This window comes from Myotis lucifugus, unplaced genomic scaffold (assembly GCF_000147115.1).
Source record: "Myotis lucifugus unplaced genomic scaffold, Myoluc2.0 scaffold_79, whole genome shotgun sequence".
In the NCBI taxonomy this organism is placed as follows: Eukaryota; Metazoa; Chordata; class Mammalia; order Chiroptera; family Vespertilionidae; genus Myotis; species Myotis lucifugus.
The window spans coordinates 2,505,558-2,516,982 of record NW_005871127.1 but is presented as its reverse complement, the minus strand read 5'-3'; the positions used below and the strand labels follow the sequence as shown (position 1 = coordinate 2,516,982).

General features: G+C 36.6%; 1 pseudogene; it reads right to left on the bottom strand.

Moving 5' to 3' along the window:
• Window positions 1-8,662: 8,662 nt before the first annotated feature.
• On the bottom strand, window positions 8,663-8,819 carry LOC111826453 (annotated as a pseudogene).
• Between the last annotated feature and the right edge of the window lie 2,606 nt (window positions 8,820-11,425).

Sequence of the window (11,425 nt, the reverse complement as noted above, 5' to 3'; positions counted from 1 at the left end):
GCTCCTGCATCTCAGCCCAAATTCTTACTCTGCCCACTCAGGTCCCTTTCTTTGCCTCCCCAAGAGCACACTAGAGGAACCTAGCCTACCAGAGTAACAGATGCTCTTTTCAGCACTGTTCAAGGCATGAAGTAATCAGACAAAATAAGAGCGGATTTATTCCCTTCAAGCAGTACAGAGTTGTGTTTGCAAAATTGTGGGTAATAAAATTATTTTAATCAGGCATGATTACTTTTTGTAAAAAATAGCAACAAAATTAAGAATGTCAAGGTCTTCCAAAGTTGTAAGAACAAAAAGTCATCTGTGATATTTGGTTAGTTTCTTAGACTGATTTCTATAGGAAATCCAAGAAATATATAAAATCGACTGTCTAAGCTTTGTTCATGACAATAAATGACTAAGCAATTGTAGGACAATAACTCTATCAATAAGCCTTATACTTTATAACATTTTTATAAATCACGCAGCTATTTGACGCGCACTGCCACAAGTGTATGCCAAAATAACTTTGAGTTTTTTAAAGGTGTTGTGTTGTTTGTCCCTCCTATTGTAGAGGGTTGTTTAGGGTCTTCATGTTCTGGGCATCAGGCTTGGCACTGGTTTTGTTCACTACTATAATGCCAAGTGTTAGTCTACTGCCTCGTCATTGAAAACTACTTCAGAGATTAATAAGCAATGACCACATATGGGTTCATGACACTTGAACTTAATTGCCAGCTCTGTGATGAGTATGAGTTGTGGAAATTTCCCTTTTCTGCTTTTAAGGATGCTTCACTGTAAATTAAGGCTGAAGATAATAGATATATCGGGACTTGTGAAATGAGACATCAGTAAGATAGTTTATGCCCAAAACTAATATAAACAATAAATAAAATTTTGGATTCATTTTCTCTCATTCATATGAGGTAGAAAGAACACAATACTATACTGAATATTATCAACTACTGATCAAGACAGCTTCCACATTCTCCTCAGTTAGACTGAATTTTATAGGCAGGTTTCTTCCTGAATCTAGCCCCTGTTCCTCCCCTTTTTAGAACGTTTACTTTAGGAAAACTTATAATTATAAATTCTTTCTCTGCCCCTTTGACAGGCAAATCTTTAAAAATCCTCTTTGCAGTTTTACAACTCAGGGCTGTCTTTCTCCAGGACCTGGGAGTCATTTCTTTGAAATATGACCATTAAGGGAGATAAGGCACCTATCCCCCAATCTCTGTGGAAGGGGGCCTTGTTCCAAGTTGTAAAACTACCTACTTTAAGCACATATGAGAACGTTTACTGTTCCTCCTGTAAAGCTGATTAGCAAACACAGATAGCCCTGATGTTTCCTTGATCCCAGTGTCTCAAAAGCTTCCCACACTTGTTTCAGTAGAACTGAGTATAGACCTAGCGCTGGCCCCTCTCTCCTATTCCAATAGCCTTGAATCAAGTTTGCCTTCTCTGTTTCACTTTGGCTTGTGCAATATTTGTGTTGGCAATGCCAACTACAATTTATTCCCCGAAGCTATCAATTCTGAAATGTCTTAATAGACGTCAGGGAAAGAAGCAGAAGGGGAAAGTATGCAGTGGAGACATCAAATGAGAGTCTGAAAAGCAGGTAGAAGCTACTTGAAAAATATTTTCATTAAACACTGGCTGTTACCCATGAAGTTGCAGAGACAGAAAGGTGAAAGCTCTCTCAGAAATTATAGTGCCTCGGGATACAGCAATGTTTAGCTAAGAGGCTCAGACTGAGGGGGATGCACATGCGCAATGTTCCCATGGTCATATTTCCCCCCAGACATATTGGAAAAATAAATAATGAAAAGGAGGTAGTATCCCCTCCAAATTGTACAGATGTCAAAAAATATAGCCACCCTCCTGAGTGTTATTGTGCCTGGCTGTCTAACCCAAGCAAAATAATCATTCCCTCTGTCAAAACACACTGAAATAATGTGTGAAGAATAGGAGGGAATCTTTCATATTTCCAGTGATGAATTAACATCGTGATGGTCCCTGTTCTCAGCTACCTCTTCTCAGCAAGGTCAAGCAAATTGAAAGATTATCTACAGGATGCCAAGACTTAATAACCTCTGGAAAGGATAGCTACTTTGAAGTCATGCTAAAAAGTTGCTGCAGTTTGCAAGAAGGTTGACTAAAAACAATCTTCTCACTATAAATATTCATGTGTAGAATTATTTCTTGCTTCCTAAACATTGGCACTCAGTGTTTGAGAAGCTGACATTAAGATGCTTATTTAAAATAAGTTTTGTTCTGTTGAGTGCAAAATTAGTACCTAAATTTAAAAGAGAATTTAGAACAGATGAATAAACAGAAAATAGAAACCTAAAATCATCTACAGACCCACAATTTAGTGGCAGCCACTATTGACATTTCCACAAAATTTACTTCTATGGATGTATCAAATATTTAGCATAGCTTAATGTTTAATTTATACTACAAAACAGGCATTATTGTAACCATTGTATCAATATTAGTACATTTAATTCTCACAGCAGCCCTACAAAATGTGCACTATTCTCATTCATATTTTACCAAGAAAACAGGCACAGAAAGGTTAAGTGACTCACCCAAGTTCACAGAGTTAGTAGGTGATCAAGCCAGAGTTTAGTTAGGCAGTCTGGCTTCATGGCCCATGCTGTTATACAACAAAATCTTAACAACCAAGCCCTCATTTTAAGAAATTTGGTTTGCCACATTTTTTCATTTTATAGACAATTGAATGGTAAATTTTTTTATAGTTGCATTTTTTACTATTCCATTTATCTCCCTAGAATAAATCTCTAGAAAAGGGCTGCTTAGTCAAGGTGCATGCCTAATTTTCAAACCTTTGATATTGTCAAATTGCCCTCAATACTGTTTTACCAATTTTATTCCATTTATACTGCATGAAAGAGCTCCTTGAATTCCCCTTCTCACAATAGATAGGTTTCAACTCTACCCCTACTGCCATTGTACCTAAAAATGTAGACTGAGACAACACATATTGGAAATATAAATTATGCCATACTAGCTCCTTATTCATTAGTCAAAATACACTATAAACACTTGCATGAACTTCATGTTCTAGTTAATTTTCATAGATCTTTGAAAATAACTCTTAGTTTAATATCTTCAATTTTATTAATTCAGAACATAGGTGTTGGGTACTCTCTAGGGACAGTCAATAATTTAAAGATAAATAATGCTGTTTATTCCCCTAATTAATTTGCTATGTAATGAGGAAGTTATCCATGTAAACAGCTAATGTATATTGCAGAATAAAGGCCATGTTAATTATAACATAAGCAGATTATCATATTAGAGAGGGATGACTAGAAACATACTATTAATTCTGATTGAAGTGATGTAGAAGATTTTATTGTGCAGTCACTGTTTTATAAATGAAATGAATTGGGGTGACACTGATTCATAAGATTATATAGTTTTCAACAATACATTTCTATGATACGTGTTTATTGTATTGTATGCCCACCACCCAATGTCAAACCATCTTCTGTCACCATATATTTGTCCCCCTTTACCCTTTACTACTCCCTTGTACCCCTTCACTATGGTAACCCCCATACTGTTGTCTGTGTCTATGAGTTTCAGTTTTATATCTCACATATGAGTAAAATCATAAGTTTCTTAGCTTTTTCTGACTTATTTCACTGAGCATGATATTTTCAAGATCCACCCATGTTTTGTACAGATAAGTAGCATTCCACTGTATATATGTACATCTTTATCCAATCATCTATCAAAGGACACTTTAGGAGTTTCTATGTCTTGGCCACCATGAATAATGCTGCAGTGAACATAGGGGTGTGCATATCTTTGTGAACAAATGTTTTCAAAATTTTGGAGTAGATACCCAGAAGAAGGGTTGTTGGTCATTTAGTAACTCTATTCTTAATTTGTTGAGGAACCTCCATACTGCTTTTCATAGTGACTGTACCAGTTTACAGTCCCACCAGAAGTTACCTTTTGAGCTGACACATAGCTGAGAAAGAGTATTCGGTAGGTGTAGAGAAAGTTGAAGGACATACCTAAGCCAAGGAACATGATAAAGCAAGCCACAAACACATAAAATACATAATGTTGGCTGTTGTTTTTTTTTATTGTGAATTGAGGGCAGACTTGTTTTTTCCAGCTATTAAGACAAATTGTATCACCTATTTGTGTAAACAACATGTTCTATCAGCTTTCTAATCAACACTGCCCCCAAGAGGACCAGGTATTTCCATTGATACAATTTACTCCTCCCAAACAAATCATTAATAAGGAAGTGTATTAACCACTTCCTTTTTATTCAATACTGTTCTAGGCACTGCTGAGAGAGTGATCTGCTCAGACCCTTCAAGGGAAGGGAGATAAAAAATAAACAGACATGTAAAAAAGACAAGATTAGCCCAGCCAGTGTGGCTCAATGGTTGAATGTCGACCCATAAACCAGGAGTTCATGGTTCAATTCCAGATCAGGAAATATGCCCATGCTGCAGGCTCCATCCCCAGTAGGGGACTTGCAGGAGGCGGCTGATAGATGTTTCTCTCTCATTGAGGTTTCTACCTCTCTCTCCTCCCATTTTCTCTCTGAAACCAATAAAAAATGTATTTTAAAAAGATTAATAGTAAGATGAACTCTAAAAATAAAACCAGACTTTGTGATAGATAAGATGCAACTAGCCAGACAGGATGCTCTGGGGAGTATATTGCAGGCAGAATGGAAAGAACCCATAGACAGGAGGCAATTGTCATAAAAGAAAGCTACGTGATCCTTACAATGATTACTCATGCCTTCAGTCTATGTCAAAATTAAGATTAACCAAAGGACTTGTATGCATGCATATAAGCCTAACCAATGGACACAGACATCAGGGAGGGTGAGGGCATGGTGGGGGAGGCAATGGGGGGGGGGGTAAGGACACATAGTAATACCTTAATCAATAAATAAAAAATAATAAAAAATGTTAGAAAAAAATTAACATTACATTTAGCTTCTTTTGAAAGACTCTTTGATACCTCTTTATCCTGTTTTGTCTGTTCAGGCAGTGTGTGCTAAAATTTTAAAAAGCATCATTTCATTTTTAATACATGTGCAGCAAAGTTACTGAAATTCTTCCCCATCATTAAAAACTTTCTTTTTTATCCCTGGCTGCAGCATAACCAATCCCAATTTCCTTCTTAGTCCTGCCTTTCCCATCTGGCCTCAGCTTCTGCTTATTCATTCACATCATACACAGGTTCAAGAACTCTTTAAATATTATACTCAAAACAATTTGATACAGAACTACCAGATGATGTTTCTTTCAAATGAATTTTTCCTTTTAATGATTATAAAATTAATAAAAACCCAATTAATGATTATAAAAATGATGTTTCTCATCGAAATCCACCTTTCATTCTGTGTCCAAAACTGAGCTTCTCTCATCCACTTAACTTCATCACAATTGGATTACTATTGACATTTACCAGTAACTTAATACATTCTTTCTTTCTTTTCCCTTTTTCCTAGGGTATTATGCATTTTTTAGAATACACATTGTGGAATAATACTATGGTATAAAAGTCTACATTTTTATATTATAGACTTTTTATTCATCTAACTATAATAATGATACTGCATAAAATTTACATATATTGTTATAACTATTAACTATGCTGACTATTCTCTTTGGTTTTTCCTTACCCTAATGGGCCCTAAGCTACACAGTGCAATCATCACTATTGATGATCATGGAATAATTTAAGTAATAAAAATTTTAGGAATTGTGGTGGGAACCTGCACCCAATGTATGTGAATATCACCCTTAAGGAAAAGGAGAAAAATTAGCTATTTCTCAAATACATCATTGTACCTTGGCCATTTGAAACTGCTTCCTACTCTTGCCAACACTATAAAATGAATACTAAACGTGAGTACTTGTCTAGCTTGAGGAAAAATGTTCTTTGGGGTTTTCAAGTTGTTTGGAGAGTGTCACTTGATGTATTGCTTTAATCATTTTGTTGTTTTAATCAATGTGCGCATTTGCTCAGAGAGATCTGATGAGCATAACATAATGAATGCCAAAAATAACAAGCAGGAAAACCTCTGGGTCCTCTCCAATTCCAAAATATAATGTAATCTCTGAACCAAATGAAGGTGTCCCTGGTCCAATTTGTTCAAGGCAACATAATCAATTTCTCTCCTCCCAGAGAGAAATAAAGGGGAGGGAAATGTAAAGGCAGTCGCAGCCTCACATATATTCACAGATGCTCTGAATACATCAAATAAATGTCACTTTCACCTGAGGAAAAGTAGTTAGAAATAAATGTTTCAGAAATACACAGCAGTGTCCTTTTAGTTAATGTGCCAAAGGAAAATAAAATAGGTTTAAACATCTGGAGGCGAATAAACCATAGTGGAATCTACCTTTAAAATTTATATTCAAATAACATATATAATTACTCTAATGGTTATGATACCAGTTACCATTTATTATATGTTGACTAAGTGGCAGGCAGTACATTACACATGCTACACCATGGGGATGTAATGTACAGCATAGTGATGATAATTAATAATACTGTATTGCATATTGGAAAGTTGCTAAGAGAGTAGTACATTTCAAAAGTTCTCATCACAAGAAAAAAATTTTGAAAAAATTTTGTGACTATGCATAATGATGGATATTAACTGAAGTTCTGATCATTTCACAATGTATATAAATATTGAATAATTATGTTGTACATGTAAAACTAATGCAAATTAATATTAAAAGGGGAAAAAGGCAATGCATTTGCAGATCCAAATTCAAAGTAATAGCTTCCATTTACCTGCTATGTTTAAAATATTCTATTGTAAGGATTAATGGGATCTCATTATTATTATCTTAATTTTTCAGATGAAGCCCTGTGGATCACAGAATGAAATAATTTTCCCAAAGTTATATAATTAATGTTTGTAGGAAAATACACTCAATCCAAGTTTGGCTCCCTGTAAATCTTAAGCTAGCCCTGGCTGGTGTGGCTCAGTTTTGTTGGGGGTCATCCAGTATACGTGGGGATTGCCTCTTCAATTTAGGTCAGAGCACATTCCCAGATTACGTGCTGGATCCCAGGTGTGGGGCCTGCAGGAGGCAGCTGATTGATGCATCTCTCTCACATGGATGTTTCTCCCTCTCCTCCCTCTTCCTTGCTTGCTCTCTAAAAAATCAATAAAAATATTTTTAAAATTACAGTATAGCCAGACTGGTGTGGTTCAGTGGTTGAGCATCAACCTATGAATCAGGAGCACATGCCCAGGTTTCAGGCTCAATCCCCATTGGGGGGCCTGCAGGAAGCAGCCAATCAATGATTTTCTGTCATCATTGATGTTTCTGTTTTTCTCTCCCTCTCCCATACTCTCAGAAATTAATAAAAATATTTTTTTAAATGCAGTATAAAAATGTATTAAGCTATAGCCTATCTAAGACCATCTGAGACAAACTGTTCCAATGAATGAATTTTCATTTGTCTATAGTCTATAATAGTGACCATTATATTTTATAAAATATATGAAATTACTGACTAATTATATATTTAGAAATAGATACTGTGATCCTCAACATTAAGATATTATTACTTGATCTACAACAATCATTTATTTTATTTTTTCCATCACCATTCATCCCCCATACCTTCTTCCATGCCTACCCGTCCCTCTCCCCGCACCCTGCATTCACCACACTGTTGTCTGTGTCCATGTACAAACATTTTTAACAGCTTTCTAAAGCTAAAATAGAAATATTGTATTACAATACAATGCTTCAGAAGGACAACATGTAAGAAAAACACAATAGCATTTTCCCCCTTTTTGGTATATAAGAAAAGAAAGCAAAAACCAGAACTGAATGTTTTATAGTCTGCTCACTTCCACACCACCATCAAGCAGAAACAAACCACAATGCTTTACACACACACCCTCCCCACCTCACATAGATCAGCACTATTGCAGCCAAGATTAAACCTAGAACAGACTGTGGAATCTCAGAGGGAAGATGAAGATGGGAGGGTGGGTGAGGTGGGAAGAGATCAACCAAAGAAGTTGTATGCATATATGCATAACCCATACACAGAGATAACAGGGATGTGAAGACCTGGAGAAAGCGGAGTGGGGGGGTGGGCAGGTGTGGAGGGGATAGAAGAGGTAAAGAGGTCCGTGAGGGAAAAGATGTAATACTTTCAATAATAAAGATTTAAAAAACAAAACAAAAAACTAGTTAGTCCCTGAAGGTCTCTAATTGAGAGTGCTCAAGTCAGCCAAAAGTCTAAATAAGCTTCTTGGGCTTTCTATTAAAGAATTCTGAGAGTACATTTTGCAGAAAGTTTCCAAACATAAGTCTTCAGTTTCAATCAGCCCAGATGGATCATTTCTGAGCAAAGTGGAAATTTTTAGGTTTGTATAAATAAACTGTTTCTTAATTCAGTTCACTAAGTGCTCATCTAGCTGGACTCAATCAAGAGGATGAAAATTAATAATGTCTTTAAATATATTAGTAAGGAATCAGTGCAGAGACTACAGAGAACAAAGGCATGATGCCGAGCTCTGAATGGTGCCTGTGTATCATCTGAGCATGCCCAGGGTCAGCCGTAGGCATGTAGGAAAGGGAAACTTAATGTGATCCAATAATAATTTCAACTCTGTCCACTGGGTCTTTTCTAATGTTTCAGTCATGCTTATGCATCTTATTTATTATTATGATATTCTAGATCAGTGGTTCTCAACCTTGGCTGCACATTAGAATCACCTGGGAATCTTTTTAAACTGATAAGAACAGATACTACACTTGATCTTAGCCAAAAGGCCGAGAAGCCGATGCTGATTTCTGGGCCTCATCCTCCGGAAATTCTGTTTCTTTGTTACTAATGTTGTGGCCTCACCCCATAACAAAGACACAGAATTTCCGGAGGATGAGGCCCAGAAATCAGGATTTTAAAAAGATTCCCAGGTGATTCTAATGTGCAGCCAAGGTTGAGAACCACTGTTCTAGATAAAAATGTGTCAAATACCACTTTCTAAAAAATATCCTAAATAATTAAAAGCCTAATATGCAAATTGTCCCCTCAACTGGGAGTTCAACCACTCACTAGGACATGCGCTGACCACCAGGGGGGCAGCACGGAACATGGCGGGCATCAGTGATGCTGTGTTGGCAGCAGGCAGTAGTGGAGGCACTGCCAGCCCCAATGGGCCCCGATAAGAGCGGGACCACGGAGGGATGGCGGAGCAGGTGAGCGGGTGGTGCCACGCCAAGATGGGTACCAGCAGGGGCCGAATGTCCAACCAATCACCCCACAGATGGCAACCAGCGGCGGGGAGGGGGGGGGGCTGCCACCTGGCTCCCAGTCACTGAGAAAGGACAAATAGCAATACTAAAATATTTCTTCTAATTATTTTCCTTTCAATGTGCACGAATCTGTGCACTGGGCCACTAGTCTTATTATATTTATACATAAGAAAATATATGTATTTTATATATATTAAATATATATAATGTTTTAATCTTCTTAGAAAATTAGGTTTGAAATATTCTGAGCATATAGGGCCTTGTTCTGTGTCCTTTAAGTTTATGCTTTAAGACAGAATTTAGTGCAAGGGATGAGAGTTTTTAGTGTGAACCCTTTAAATAAAATGACTGATTTTTTTTTCCTGCTGCCACAAGGTGAGGTGCATGGAAGCCAAGGTGTCATTTTCCCAAGAAGGCTGCTTCTTCAGAGCAGGTTGATTTTTAGTCTAGTAATGTATTGACAAATTGCTTCTTTACCAAGGGTTCTGAGCATTTATGTTCAAATTTATTGCACCTTATTACATGATTCTTGGCTCTGGAGTTCAGGGGCAAAGAGAATTTTAGTAAGATTCAACAACAGTAGCAGCAGCAGCAAGAACAAAACCCTTCTTTACTGGGCATTGATTATTTATTAGCCAACAAATGTTATTTGTGAAATAGGTATTTTTGTGAATAAAGGGAGTAGTTGAATCTCAAAAGAGAAAGTGTAGTCTTCATTCTGACAATTAGGTTCATTTGCCACGTGTGTAAAGAGATGACCTGGTCTGTAGACTTCAGATAGTCTCAGTGAAGGAATTTAATCTGTCCCAAATATTAGTTACTAGAGGCCCGATGCACAAAATTCGTGCAAGAATAGGCCTTCCTTCACCCGGCTGCTGGCACCAGCTTCCCTCTGGCACCAGGAACCCGGGCTTCCCTCGCAGCCCCTGCTTCATCTGGAAGGTCGTCCGGTCTACTTAGCATATTACGCTTTTATTATTATAGATTTTCAGTCAGATTCCAGTAGAGCTTGTCCAATAAATATTAACCACATGACTATTCTGTGATCATATGGATTAAACTTCTCATATAAATCGTTAACTACCTAACTTATCTGTTATATTCTATATAAACTTCTAAGAGATAGTTTGTTTATTACTGGGTTTTCATTACATATTTCAAATATTAGCAGCATATATATTCTCTCTCAACCTCTCACTTTCTCTGTAAAGTGATAATAACAACACTAATACAGGTGAATATTTTAATTTGCTTCAACATAAAGTGAATGTGGTTTGTTTCCCCAAACTTGAACTGAAAAAATATGTTATTTTTACGCAGCATAAAAATGACAAAATGTAAGAAAGGCTTATGTGGCTACAGATCCCCGAAGGTAAAATATACCTAAACCATCCTATAGGGCAGTGATGGCGAACCTATGACACGCGTGTCAGAGGTGACACGCGAACTCATTTTTTTGGTTGATTTTTCTTTGTTAAATGGCATTTAAATATATAAAATAAATATTACAAATATAAGTCTTTGTTTTACTGTGGTTGCAAATATCAAAAAATTTCTATATGTGACATGGCACCAGAGTTAAGTTAGGATTTTTCGAAATGCTGACATGCCGAGCTCAAAAGGTTTGCCATCACTGCTATAGGGGGTTTACCCACCACCAAGCACACAGGAACCAATTGCACAGATTGAGGAGGGCTTGACAGAATCAAGAATGAGTTCAAGGAGCCCCTGAGAGAGAATCGAAGATTAGATCAATACACTTCTGGCATAAATGAAAAAAGAGGTAATTAATACAGGAGGCCAACCAATAAATTAGGCAATTGTGTTAAGGAAATGGTGTGGGACTTTCGCAACCCTAAAGTTTCCTCTGTAATCTCATGGAATGGTTTAGGTAAGTCTGGATTCTTTTCCATTAATAAAGTGACCGCCCTTAATTTACTTAATTTACAAGATCTACTAGCTAGATACATGTGACAGAATAAAAATAATATCTGTCAATATATTAACAACTATTTAGCACAGAAAGAAAAAGCTACAGTGCCAAGCCATCCATTGTGGATATTATATTCCTAATGACTGGAAATGTATACCAGTAAATATATATATATATATATATATATATATATATATATATA